The sequence below is a fragment of the Canis lupus genome, chromosome 3, assembly GCF_011100685.1.
Source record: "Canis lupus familiaris isolate Mischka breed German Shepherd chromosome 3, alternate assembly UU_Cfam_GSD_1.0, whole genome shotgun sequence".
In the NCBI taxonomy this organism is placed as follows: domain Eukaryota; kingdom Metazoa; phylum Chordata; class Mammalia; order Carnivora; family Canidae; genus Canis; species Canis lupus.
Window position 1 is genome coordinate 85,041,218 of NC_049224.1, and position 11,961 is coordinate 85,053,178.

The following is an 11,961-nucleotide window of genomic DNA, read 5'->3' on the forward strand; positions in this document are numbered from 1 at the left end:
CTGGAATATATCATCCAGTCTTTATAATAGCCTGTGGAGATGGGGACTGTCATAAATTCTATTTTGCTGCTGGGAAACTGAGGCATACAACATTGTATCCAAGATCACATAGCAGGACACTAACTCAAGGCAGCCAGACCCCAGGAGAGGGCACCTGGCAGCAGAGGCTGATACAGTCCTGGCGGGGAACAACACCTCTGTTGGTGTCTTCGTTCAGAGTCATGGGGCGCTGGGGTGGCTCAGTGGTCCAGCATCTGCCTTCGGCTCAGGGTGTGATCCTGGGGTCCTGGGATCAAGTCCCGTATCGGGCTCCCCGCAGGGAGCCTGCTTCTCCCTCTGCCTGTGTCTCTGCCTCTCTCTGTCTCTCATGAATAAATAAATAAATAAAATGTTTTTTTTTTTAAAAAAAAAGCAGTCTCAAAGTACACGTGTGTAGCATGCACACACACACACACACACACACACACCACCAACTGATGTCATCACCCGGACCTCTGAAGTGTGCACTACATCTGCAGGGGATGCCTATCCTTCCCCTTCTCCAGAGGCTCAGGAGAGGGTGAAGCTGATTTTAAATTTCCAGCCAGTTCAGGGGCTCTGCACCTCGCCTTGTCAGTCTGTGTTGAAGAGATCGACGTGTTCCATTCTTGCACGGCCGAGGGACAAAGCCCAGCAGGGCAGGATGGAAGGTATTTGCTCCACGTGCTCCCTGAGAAGTGAACTCTGCTTGACAGATTTTCTCATTACGGTTTTGGTGACACACCATTTCTTTGTACCGAAAAGAGGGGAGATTGGGGATCCCCCATGTGTGGAACCATGATGTCTTGGCAGGCAGCTCCTATTAATGCCGTAAACTCAGTGGGCAGGGCAGACCCGAAAGAAGGTGTAATGATGCAAGTCAGGGCGAGTCATGGCTGATAGAACCCATTCAACATCTGTCTCCCCAACAGTTCCAACTGCCGGGTTCTCCAGGGCCTTTCTGGTTGGTTCTTCGAATCAAGGCCATCCCCAGGCCCTTCTGTGAAGAAGGCCAACCTTGCCCCGGAGACTCCATCTTCCTCCTTTGTGCCATATCAGTTAGGACTGCATTTGGCTGAAAGCAACAGAGATCCAAAAAAGTAGCGGCTTGCATCATACAACTGGTCCTTTCTCTCTCATGTGAAAGCTGGGAGGCCGGAAGCCCAGGGTTTGTGTGGTACTTGGCCCAGCCCCCAGGGACTCATGCTTCTTTTCAGTTTATCCCTTAAACTTCTCTTAAAAAGGGCTCTTATAAAATATAGAATGAACATAAGTCAAAGTCTTATTGAACCCATTTAAGTATGATGATGAAGCTGATTCACAGACTGAGGTATTTGTAGGCAAGAAAAAAGAAAGAAAAAGAATGTAGAATAGGATCCAGGGCCAGGATCATCCCCGTGGCACAAGACCACAGCTGGCGCTCTAGACATCACGCTCATGTTACTGGCAGGTAGATGGAGGAAGGCATACAGAAAAAGGTGCTCATTCACCATCTTTTAAGGAAGGTTCCTAAAAAGAGCCATAGGACAATTTCACTTTCTTCTCACTTAATCACATGGCCACGTGCACCTGCCAGGCAGGCTGGGAAACATCATCTTGATTTAGGGCCCAGCTAAAAATGGTGGAATCTACATTACAGAAGAAGGGGGAAATGGTTACAATTTCACGAGGCAATTTACCCTGTCAATCCCACCTCCTCACCACCAAACTTCCCTGACAGAAGCGAAACTAACATTTTGTGTAATGTGCTAGGCATCGTGGACTTTCCCATAAGCTAAGTATCTGGGTCACTGAAGAAAAAATTCAGAGTGGTATATAAGTGTCGGATTTCTAATCTTGTCTTAGCCATTTACACACGGTGATGGCTTGGGCAGGTAACTAAACCTTAGTGTTCTCATAGACAAAGTGGGTATTATGATGCCTGGGTCACAGGGTCATCGTGAGGATTAAACAAAGGGCAGGTAGAGGTCTTGGCACACCGTGTGTGTCCCTGGCTTTGCCAAGCTTATGAATCGTCTGAGCGTTAGATTCTTCACTGATAAAATAAAGATCTGCTTTATAAGATGGTGAGGCTTAAATGAGATGAAAGATATAAAGCATTGGCACAATGCTTAGCTCTTTTTTTTTTAAAATATTTTATTTATTTTTTCATGAGAGCCACAGAGAGAGAGGCTGAGACACAGGCAGAGGGAGAAGCAGGCTCACTGCCAGGAGCCTGATGTAGGACTTAATCCCAGGACCCCAGGATCATGCCCTGAGCCAAAGGCAGATGCTCAACCACTGAGTCACCCAGGTGCCCCACAATGTTTAGCTCTAACAAAACAGAACAGTTGGGGGCTGCTATTATTTAGACCTCTCAAAATTCCTGCAAGATGTCAAAATATGATTTTCAAGTACTTAAAAACATGGCTCTTAAAGAAAAGGGCTCTTATAAAATATAGAATGAACATAAGTCAAAGTCTTATTGAACCCATTTAAGTACTGAGGGAACCAGTATGATGATGAAGCTGATTCACAGACTGAGGTATTTGTAGGCAAGAAAAAAGAAAGAAAAAGAATGTAGAATAGGATCATCGAGTTAGGTACAAATGGTTAATACTCTGCATGGCCACGAAGTCATAGGTTGTCTTTTCTACCAGGAAGAAATCATTTTCCACGATCATCTCTACGGGGCAAAACTCTGCAAGTTAACACACAACACTTAGCGCCCTGGCTCTATTCAATAGCAAACAGCAAAGTCAAATATGGGCAAGTTTTCCCAGAGACTTAAATCATCCTTGGTGAGCCCGGATGCTCCAGCACGACATTGAAAGGGCATGCAGTCATTTTCTGGCTTTATTTCCATGTTTTGGAAACATTTTGTTAACAAAGGTCATTCTCGCTTATTGAAGAAACAATCGCTCAGTCCCTAATCGTGACCTGGAGGAGAAGAAGAAACAGCCCCGGCTTCCCCAGGTTCTCCCTGTCTGCTGTGTATGAGGCGGGGAGGGGGGTGTCGAGACTGCTGAGTTTACCATGTGAACACACAGCTGGCCCTCCAACCCCAGGCAGACGTCCAGGGAAGCAGAAAGAGGAGAAGGAGTCAGGTGGAAAAAAGGGAGAGGACCTTTCTGGACTGAAAGGTCCCTGAGAAATGGCACGGGGCTGGGGGGTGGGGATTGGCAAACAGAGGGAGCTGTAGCCAGCTGAGTCCGGCTGAAGCAGAGCTCCTGCACTTTTACAGATGAGAGGTTAATTAACTTGTTCAAAGTCCCACGGGTAGTAAGAGGAAGAACTGGGCTGGTATGAAGTCCACTCATTTCCCCCACACCACCTCTCCTCTCCTGGCTTTTTCAAATCGGCCCTCCAGGGACCAAAGGTCTGCGCTAGCCATTTGCACTCTGGTATTAATTCCAACCAATCTATTGCTTCTCCCGGGGTGCTTTGAATTTTAGGCTTATCCTCCTGCAATGAAATGGAAGGTGTTGACCTGCATTCAAGGAATCCCTGGCATCCTGGTGGTGCTGGAGGAGAGGGACCTTCCTTCCCCCTGCCCCTGAAACCCCAGGACCCCCAGAGAGTCAGATCTCAGCTGCTCGGCAACCAGAAATCAGAGACGAGAGCAGAGAGAGAGCAGAGAGACGGCACGTCTGCTCTATCACCCAGATGTCAGCTCCTCTTACAAGCCCGTTAGATTTGATGAGAAAATGTTGGCCTCCGGGCCCGAAGATGGAGGTAACAGGATCCTCTGACATATTCAGACTTATAAAATTGGATGTGGTTTAATTGCCTGAGAAGTTATTTCGAGACGTGCCCTGGCCTTCGTGGAGTCTGAGATCACGAGTGATACTGGGGGGAGGGAGAGACAAGCTAAACTCAATAGCTCTTATCATTCCACACTTTAAATCATTTGTTTCTTAGGGGGGTATTAGTGGAGTCCCTGATGCATACGGCTGGGAAGGAACCCTGCGTTCCACTTCACCCCGCATTTAAGCAACTCATAATCAGAGGCAACCAACCTGCCTCTTTGCCTCTGATGCCAACCTTGTTCAAAGGAGGCAGCCCTCCTCAGGTCGCAAACAAGCCTTGCTCATTGTCACCCCACCTGCCCGCACAGCCCAGGTCTGTCTCTCTGAGCTTAGAAAGCCACCCTTTCCTTTTCCCACCTTCCGGAATCCTCGAAGGTCCGGGTCAGGCACAGCCAAGGCCTTCCCTGGCTGTTTGTTTCCCAGAGCAGGGCACCGTGGGGTCTCCACCTCCCCAGCAGCCTTTTCCCCAGCCATCCATTTAACAGATGTTTATTGAGCACCTTGTTTTGTGCCAGGCGCTGGCAATGGAGCAATGAATCAGATGGCCATGATCTCTTGCTTTCGCAGAGCTTAGTTCCGGTGGAAAAACCCTTCCCACTCCGACCGTGAGGAGGAACCGCCACTTGACATCAGGCTACTCTGTTTATTCAGTTGATGAATACTAATGAGTGCCTGCTGTGCATCGGGCACCGTTGTAGGCACTGGGGCTGCAATGGGGGGAACAGAATAGACGAAGCCCTTGCTCCCTCAAAGTGCACGTTTGGAAGTAGGTAAGATAGACCACAAAGCAATGAATGTGTCAAGTAGTCAGAAATCTGTGTAATGAGATCAAGGGCACAGCAGTGTGCACGGCGCCGGTTTAGATACCATGACCAGGGAAGCCTCTGATGAGGTGGCATTGGGGCCAGGAGCTAAAGGAAGTGCAGGCCGGGTGGAGGGGAGTTTATAGCCCTTGTTCACGGAGCTTCCGAGGGGCCAGCTCAAGGCCGGGTATTGACCCTCCCAGCCATTCTTTGAGAGAAGGAAGGTGGCCTCCATGCCCTTCGCTTACGGGTGAAGAAACTGGGTTTCAGAGAAATGATCTAACATGAAGGAAGAAGTCTGAAGCCAGGCTGTCTGGCACAGAACCTGCGAGTCCCTTTGCAGAACTGCCCAGTTGTTTCGGAGTGCCCTGGTCCCAACAGGTGGGCTCAGACTTCTTTTTTCCTGCTCACCGCATGCTGAGAACAGTGCTGCTGACTGTCCTGGGATGTGGGGCTCAGGCCCGCGCTTGGCAGCTGCATGTGACTTTGGGCGACCTGTGTAACCTCTCTGACCGTCTGTTTTCTCATCTGCAGTGGGGGAAGTAGGACCTACTTCATACGATCAAGGTGAGGCTCACATGACGAATGGAGTCAACACACCGGAAACAGTCTATCAAGTGTCCCTAGCAGGATGCTGATGGAGGTTTGGGTGGTACTGTGGGTTGAGTGGTGTCCCCCGAAAAGATATGTTGAAGCGCTAACTTCCAGTACTTGTAATTGTGACCTTGATAACAGGGTCTCGTTTGTAATCAAGGTAAGATGAGGTCACGTGCGATTAGGGTAGATCCTCCCCCGGTATGACCGGTGTCCATGTAAGAGGATAAGAGACACAGAGAGAGCGGTGAACAGAGTGAACCCACCCCATGTGACCACAAGGCAGAGATGGAAGAGATGTGTCTACAAGCCAAGGAATACTACGGATCTCTGACAGCAGCTAGGAGGAAGGCGTGAGCAGATTCCCTTCCCGAGCCTTGAGAGACAGCATGGCCCTGTGGACACCTCGACTTTGGGCTTCTGGCCTCCAGCACTGAGAGAGACTACATTTCTCTTGTTTTAAAAAGCCACCCGCTTGGTTGTCCCGTGCGACGGCAGCTCCAGGAAGCTAATGCAGATGGCAAATTCCTGGAAGAACCGCGAAGCTGGATGGGAACAGGGGAGCTATATCTTGGCGTGTGTGTTTGGGGTCAGATCCTGAGGGATCTGCTGGTCTGTGTGGTGTTGGAGCCAGATGACCGAAGCCTAAGGGTCTGGTTTGGAAGCGGAGAGAGAAATCTGGAGAAGGCTCTGACTTTATTCCTAACCCAGAGCGCTGTGAACCTGTGGCTTTCGCCCACAACTTCAAGGGTGGAATCTTGGGGTTCAGTCTGAGTGCCGGGGCCACCACAGACCTCCCGGCTCAGAGAAGGTGAGAGCCCACAGGCTTTTCTGGACGTCATGCCAGGACTCATAAGGCTGTCTGTTTAAATACAGATGAAATCAGAAGCATGGGCCTTCACCAGCACTTACATAAAACCCAGATTGTCAAATTCAAGGGAGAAAGAGTCAGAATGGCCTGGCCAGAGTCTGGGCCAACATTCCAGAAGACTGATTCAAGACAGGGAACAGATTCCCGGGCCCCCCAGCAATCTCCAAACTCTCTGTAAAAATATTAACACAAGCTCAAGTGAAGTCGCATGGGCAGATACAGTATCATATCCCTGTGGAGATTTGGAATTATAGCATCTTGGGGTGAGAGGGACCCCCAGAGTCAGCCCGTCTGGAATGGCTGTTGGAAGCAGATGGACCTGGGTTCAAGTTCTGTCTCCTTGACTGAGGAGTGCCAGCTCCAAGCTCCACGATCTTGTTCTTCTCTCCTTCTCTGTGTAACGGGCACCAGCTACTGGCCTCCTAGGATCTCATGACACTTGGACTGCACTTAGCCGAGTCCCATCCCAACCAGCGAGAGAGCCACGACTCTTGCTGTTCGGGTTGGTAGTGAACCCGGCTCTGCAGCAATGCTGGGTTCCCCTCTATGAAGGGCCCTCCCGCCTATTTCCAAATTCTCCAGCCCATGCATCTCTGAATAGCTCAGTTAGAACATTCCTGGCTACAGTAAGACGGCTCCTTGTGAGGAAGCTTTCCTTTGCTGAGATGCGCTCTGTCAAGTGGCTCCGGGCCCAGGCCCTGGGCCTGTGCTCAAACCCATCTCCAGTGTAGGAGCTTTATGCCTTGGGGCAAATTACTCCGCCTGTCTGTTGAGGAAGGGTCACAAAGGTTGCGGGACCTTACCTGACCTCTCAGCGCCCGGGCATTCTCGTCTGGGACGTGGTAATGATGATGATGCTAGTACTCGCCCCCTACAGTTGTCCTGAGGTTGACCGGGATGACATAGACTTAGAAGAAAGCCTGGTATACAGGAGGTGCTCAATAATTAGCTGTTACTGATGTAAGGTCCATCCCTGGGCTTAATCCTATGGTGTCCCTCCCCCGATGTGTTTCTGATCACCATCCCCTGCTTCTCACGCGCTCAGCCTGTGACCCCCCAGCTCCGCAGCACCCGTCCCAGCCCGGGAATCCAGGTGGGCTCCAGGGCAGGCAACCTACACACCTGCCGGGGCCCTGCCCTTGCGTGAATGCTCTGCAGCCTCCACCTTGAGGTTCTTAACCGGTTTTGCACAAATCTGCACTTTGGTTTTGCACTGGCGCTTGCAAATGACCCTGCTGGTCCTGTCCGGAAAATTGGCCCCATGGCCTCTTGCCCTCCTGCGTAGGTAGAGCTGGGCAGCGCTGTCCTCAGCAGTGCCTGCTCCTCCCCTGGCCACTTCCCACTCGGGCAGCAGGACTGGTGAATGTGGGGCTTAGCTGTCCAGTGTACCCCCTCTTCTGTCTCCTCATTCACCGCCCCCACATCCCCCATCCCTTGCTCTCCACCCTCTCTGACTTTCCCTGCTTTTGCTTGGCAGCCAAGGTCAGAACAGCTTGCCCCAAAGACAAGAACACAAATCTCACAGAGGAAGACCTAGACATGACCAACAAGCACATGAGAAAATGTTCCCCATCACCTGCCGCCAGGGAAATACCAATCAAAACCACAATGAGATCCCGCCTCACACTGGTGAGAATGGAGAAAATGAACAAGACAGGAAACAACACATGTTGGCGAGGATGTGGAGAAAGGGGAGCCTCTTGCACTGTTGGTGGGAACACAAGCTGGTGCAGCCACTCTGGGAAACTGTGTGGAGGCTCCTCAAAGAGTTAGAAATAGAGCTGCCCTACGACCCAGCAATTGCACTGCTGGGGATTTACCCCAAAGATACAGATGCAGTGAAGTGAAAGGGCACCTGCACCCCGATGTTCACAGCAGCCATGTCCACAATAGCCACACCGTGGGAGGAGCCTCGGTGTCCATCCACAGATGATGGATAGAGAAGCTGTGGTCTGTGTATACCGTGGAATATTCCTCAGGCATCAGAAACGACAAATACCCACCATTTGCTTCGACGTGGATGGAACTGGAGAGGATTATGCTGAGTGAAGTGAGTCAGTCGGAGAAGGACAAACATTATATGGTCTCATTCACTTGGGGAATATAAAAAATAGTGCAAGGGAATAAAGGGGAAAGGAGAGAAAATGAGTGGGAAATATCAGTGAGGGTGACAGATCATGAGAGACACCTAACTTTGGGAAGCGAACAAGGGGTAGTGGAAGGGGAGATGGGCGGGGGGTTGGGGTGACTGGGTGACGGGCACCAAGGGGGACACTTGATGGGATGAGCACTGGGTGTTGTGCTATATGTTGGCAAATCGAACTCCAATTTAAAAAAAAAAAACAGCTTGCCACTGGGGTATCTGGGTGGCTCAGTGCTTGAGTATCTGCCTTTGGCTCAGGTTGTGATCCTGGGATCCTGGGGTCCTGGGATCGAGTTCCACATTGGGCTCCCCTCAGGGAGCCTGCTTCTCCCTCTGCCTGTGTCTCTGCCTCTCTCTGTGTCTCTCGTGAATAAATAAAATCTTAAAAAAAAAAAAAAAAAAAAAAAAAGGAAACCGGCTTGCCCCTGCCCCAGATCAGGTGCCCCAGGCCCGGCGGGAGGCATCCCCTTCCTCGAGAGGCGCCCCTCTCCTTTCCCCACCGTGGGGCAGGTGCAGTCTACCTTTCGGCTCGCTGTGGTGGAAACGGATATGGTCTTTGGCCGAGTGGAATCACGGCGGCCTGGATACACTTACAAGGATTGCAGAGGAAGCGTTCCAGTTTCTGGGCCCGGAGCCTGGGTGTGAGACTCAGCAAGGGGCTCCTGCCGCAGGGACGGACGCCTGGGTGGAGGACGGGTGGGCCTGGAGCTTGGCATCCGATCGGGGAAATCGGGAAGGATCCCCGCCCGAGCTTTCCACCGGAGAGGATGCCCATCTGTCCTTTCCCCGGGGCCAGTCGTCGCCTCACTTCTCTTGTCTGATTGATAGAAGATCAGAAAACTGGGTTAGTGCTTAGCGAATAAAGTGGCCACCAGGAATTTTATTTTAGTTTATTTTTTGATCGTGCTCGCCATGTAAGAAAACATGCAGGGGAATCAAGGGGATTGAAGATGAAAGAAGGCAGCATGTGCTTTAAGCAAAAAAAAAAAGAAAGAAAAAGAAAAAAGAAAAAAAAAAGCTAAGGGGTCTAAACTCGCAGAAAGCTCCTATCCCACCAAGTGCTTCCCCCCAAGAGAGACGGCAGCACCTAGGCCACGGGGTAACAGCAGCGGGCGTCTCTAGAGCAGGGCGGGGGTGGGAGGCCACAGCCGTGGCTGTCCCGAGAGACATCGGTCCCCGCTCGGCCTTCGGCCAGGGCCCCGAGGAGGCTCCCGAGGCTGGGGCTCAAGATCCCTAAAGGGGGGACGAGGGGGCAGCCTGGGCGGCTCAGCGGTTTAGCGCCGCCTTCGGCCCAGGGCCTGATCCTGGAGACCCAGGATGGGGTCCCACGTCGGGCTGCCTGCATGGAGCCTGCTTCTCCCTCTGCCTATCTCTGTCTCTCATGAATAAATAAATAAAATCTTAAAAAAGGGGGGGCGGGGCCTGGAAATCCACGGGTGCTGCTTGAACTCACACCCCCCAGGCTCCTGCCATCAGGCACAGGGCCCACCACGCCGCCCGCCGGGGGCGGCTGGGATAATCCTCCGTCTCGTGGTGACCCCTCAAGGGCACACCCCTCTCATCAGCTGGGGCAAAGCCTCTTCCAGGTTTCCCTGGTAACCAGAGCCTCCTGAGGGGGGCGGGGGAGTGGGGGTCTGGGGGTCGCCACCCGAGTGCATCTCCGAGTGGCAGGGCAGCAGGCAAGCACTGGGTGTCCGAGTCCCAGGGCAGCTCCAGCCACTGCCACCCGCCGGGACTCAGGCAGCCTGGAGGCCCGGGGAGGGTCCCTGGGGCTTCCCGACAGTCTGGGAGCCCAGGCCCTGGAGACAGGAAGGCCTGCTGTGGGTGGAATGTTGATTCAGACCCAGGGCCCCGGGGATGGGGGGGCAGGGGCAGAAAGGCAGCTGTTCTAACCACACCACACCCAGGGATGTGAAACCAGGACTGGATCCAGGAGGCTGGGGCGCGAGGGGGCAGGAGCCAGGTTCCCCAAGGTCGATCCCAGGGCTGGGGTTTCAGCTGCCGAGCTCGTGGGGCTGGGGAATGCCACGCACCCCTGGCCCCGGGGGACAGAGGGGGGAAGGGGAGCACCTCAGCTCCCTACAGGCGCTGGGAAGGGGGAAGAAGAGAGGAGGCTTGGCCACAGGGACTGGAGCCCTCACCTTGCCACCCACTCCCTGGCTGGTGTGGGCACGTCCCTTCCCCTCGCCTGGGCCTGGCTCCTCGGGCTCCCTCGGGGGCTTCCAGCTCCCACTGTCTGACATTTGAGCTCCCCACGTCCTGAGCTGGCTTTGCAGAGAGCACGTGGGGAACGAGGAAGTTGCCGAGAGCGGCCTGGTGCTTTCCCGGAGGGCCTGGGTGGGGGTGGGGGGGCTGCCCAGGCCCCACGTGGCAGCCGGGGCGTGGGCCTCGGTGGGTTGCTGCGGGGGGCGAAGGGGGAGCTCGTCGGATCCCCTGCGGCGGCGGCGCCTTTCACAGCTGAGGGTCCTGGAGGGGAGGGGCGACGTTGGGAAGGCAGCTGGCAGGGCCCGAGGCCCGGGTCTGAAGGCCGGGCTGACACTAAAATGAGGCCGGACGAGCATATTTAATGACACGGAAAAATGTTCAGTGATAAGGTGGGGGAAAAAGCAGGTTATAAAAAGCAGCATATGTAGGACAATCCTCTTATTATGGGGAAGAAATCTTTCCCTCTAAATGCACACGCACACAGAAGGAACAGTCTGAGAAGGCAGGGAGTGATTATCTCTCCCTCGCGGGATTCCCTGGGGCCTTTTCTTCTTTCTTTCTTTCTTTCTATTTTTTTTTTCCTCTTTCTCTCTCTCTCTCTCTCTCTCTCTCTCTCTCTCTCTCTCTCTCTTTTGTGGTGCTTTGCTGTTTTTTTTTTCCAAGCTTTTAAATTAAAAAGATTGTTTTTCTCCCCTGCACAGATGCCTTGGGGTACAAACCCTGCCAATCACATGGGCTTCGATATATACAGGAAGTTTCTGTCCCAGCTTGGCTGAAGGTCCAGGTCCTAGATGGCCAGGTCTTAACTGGTAGAGGCCCAGGTGGCTTTAGAACTTCCGCATTGGGGGATCCCTGGGGGGCTCAGTGGTTTAGCGCCTGCCTTTGGCCCAGGGCGCGATCCTGGGGTCCCGGGATCGAGTCCCACGTCGGGCTCCCTGCATGGAGCCTGCTTCTCCCTCTGCCTGGGTCCCTGCCTCTCTCTGTGTCTCTCATGAATAAATACATAAAGTCTCAAAAAGAAAAAATTTCATCATTGGAGTGACTTGGCTGGACAACCTAGGAAGCTGAAGTTACATTCCAAGTAAAAGGAGAAAACATCCATTGCCCATATGACTACGGGGAGAGGCTCGAACCTTCCATAACTTCCTCTTCCCCGACCGCCATGACACCTGCCGGCACTTCCGGTCCCAGCTCCCCTGCCTCAACACAGCTGATTGGACAGACCGTGATCAGCTGACCCCACCGCAGCCAATCCCTGCATTGGCCAAGTCCTGAGGCAAAAAGGAGGAGTCCGCCAATCAGATTCCCTGCTGAGTCCCCCAACCCATCAGACCCCCTGCTGAGTCCCCAAATCAGACCCCCTGCTGAGTCCCCCAATCAGACCCCCTGCTGAGTCCCCCAATCAGATCCCCTGCTGAGTCCCCCCAATCAGACCCCCTGCTGAGTCCCCCAATCAGACCCCCTGCTGAGTCCCCCAATCAGATCCGCTGTTGAGTCCCCCCAATCAGACCCCCTGCTGACTCCCCCAATCAGACCCCC

At 53.0% G+C, this 11,961-nt stretch overlaps 1 long non-coding RNA gene across 1 annotated transcript; it reads right to left on the minus strand.

Moving 5' to 3' along the window:
* Positions 1-352: 352 nt before the first annotated feature.
* Positions 353-10,554, minus strand: LOC119871264. Its single transcript, XR_005357353.1, has 3 exons — positions 10,359-10,554; positions 8,739-9,034; positions 353-1,646 (listed from the first exon to the last, which is right to left on the minus strand). It is a non-coding gene; the product is annotated as an uncharacterized LOC119871264 (long non-coding RNA).
* Between the last annotated feature and the right edge of the window lie 1,407 nt (positions 10,555-11,961).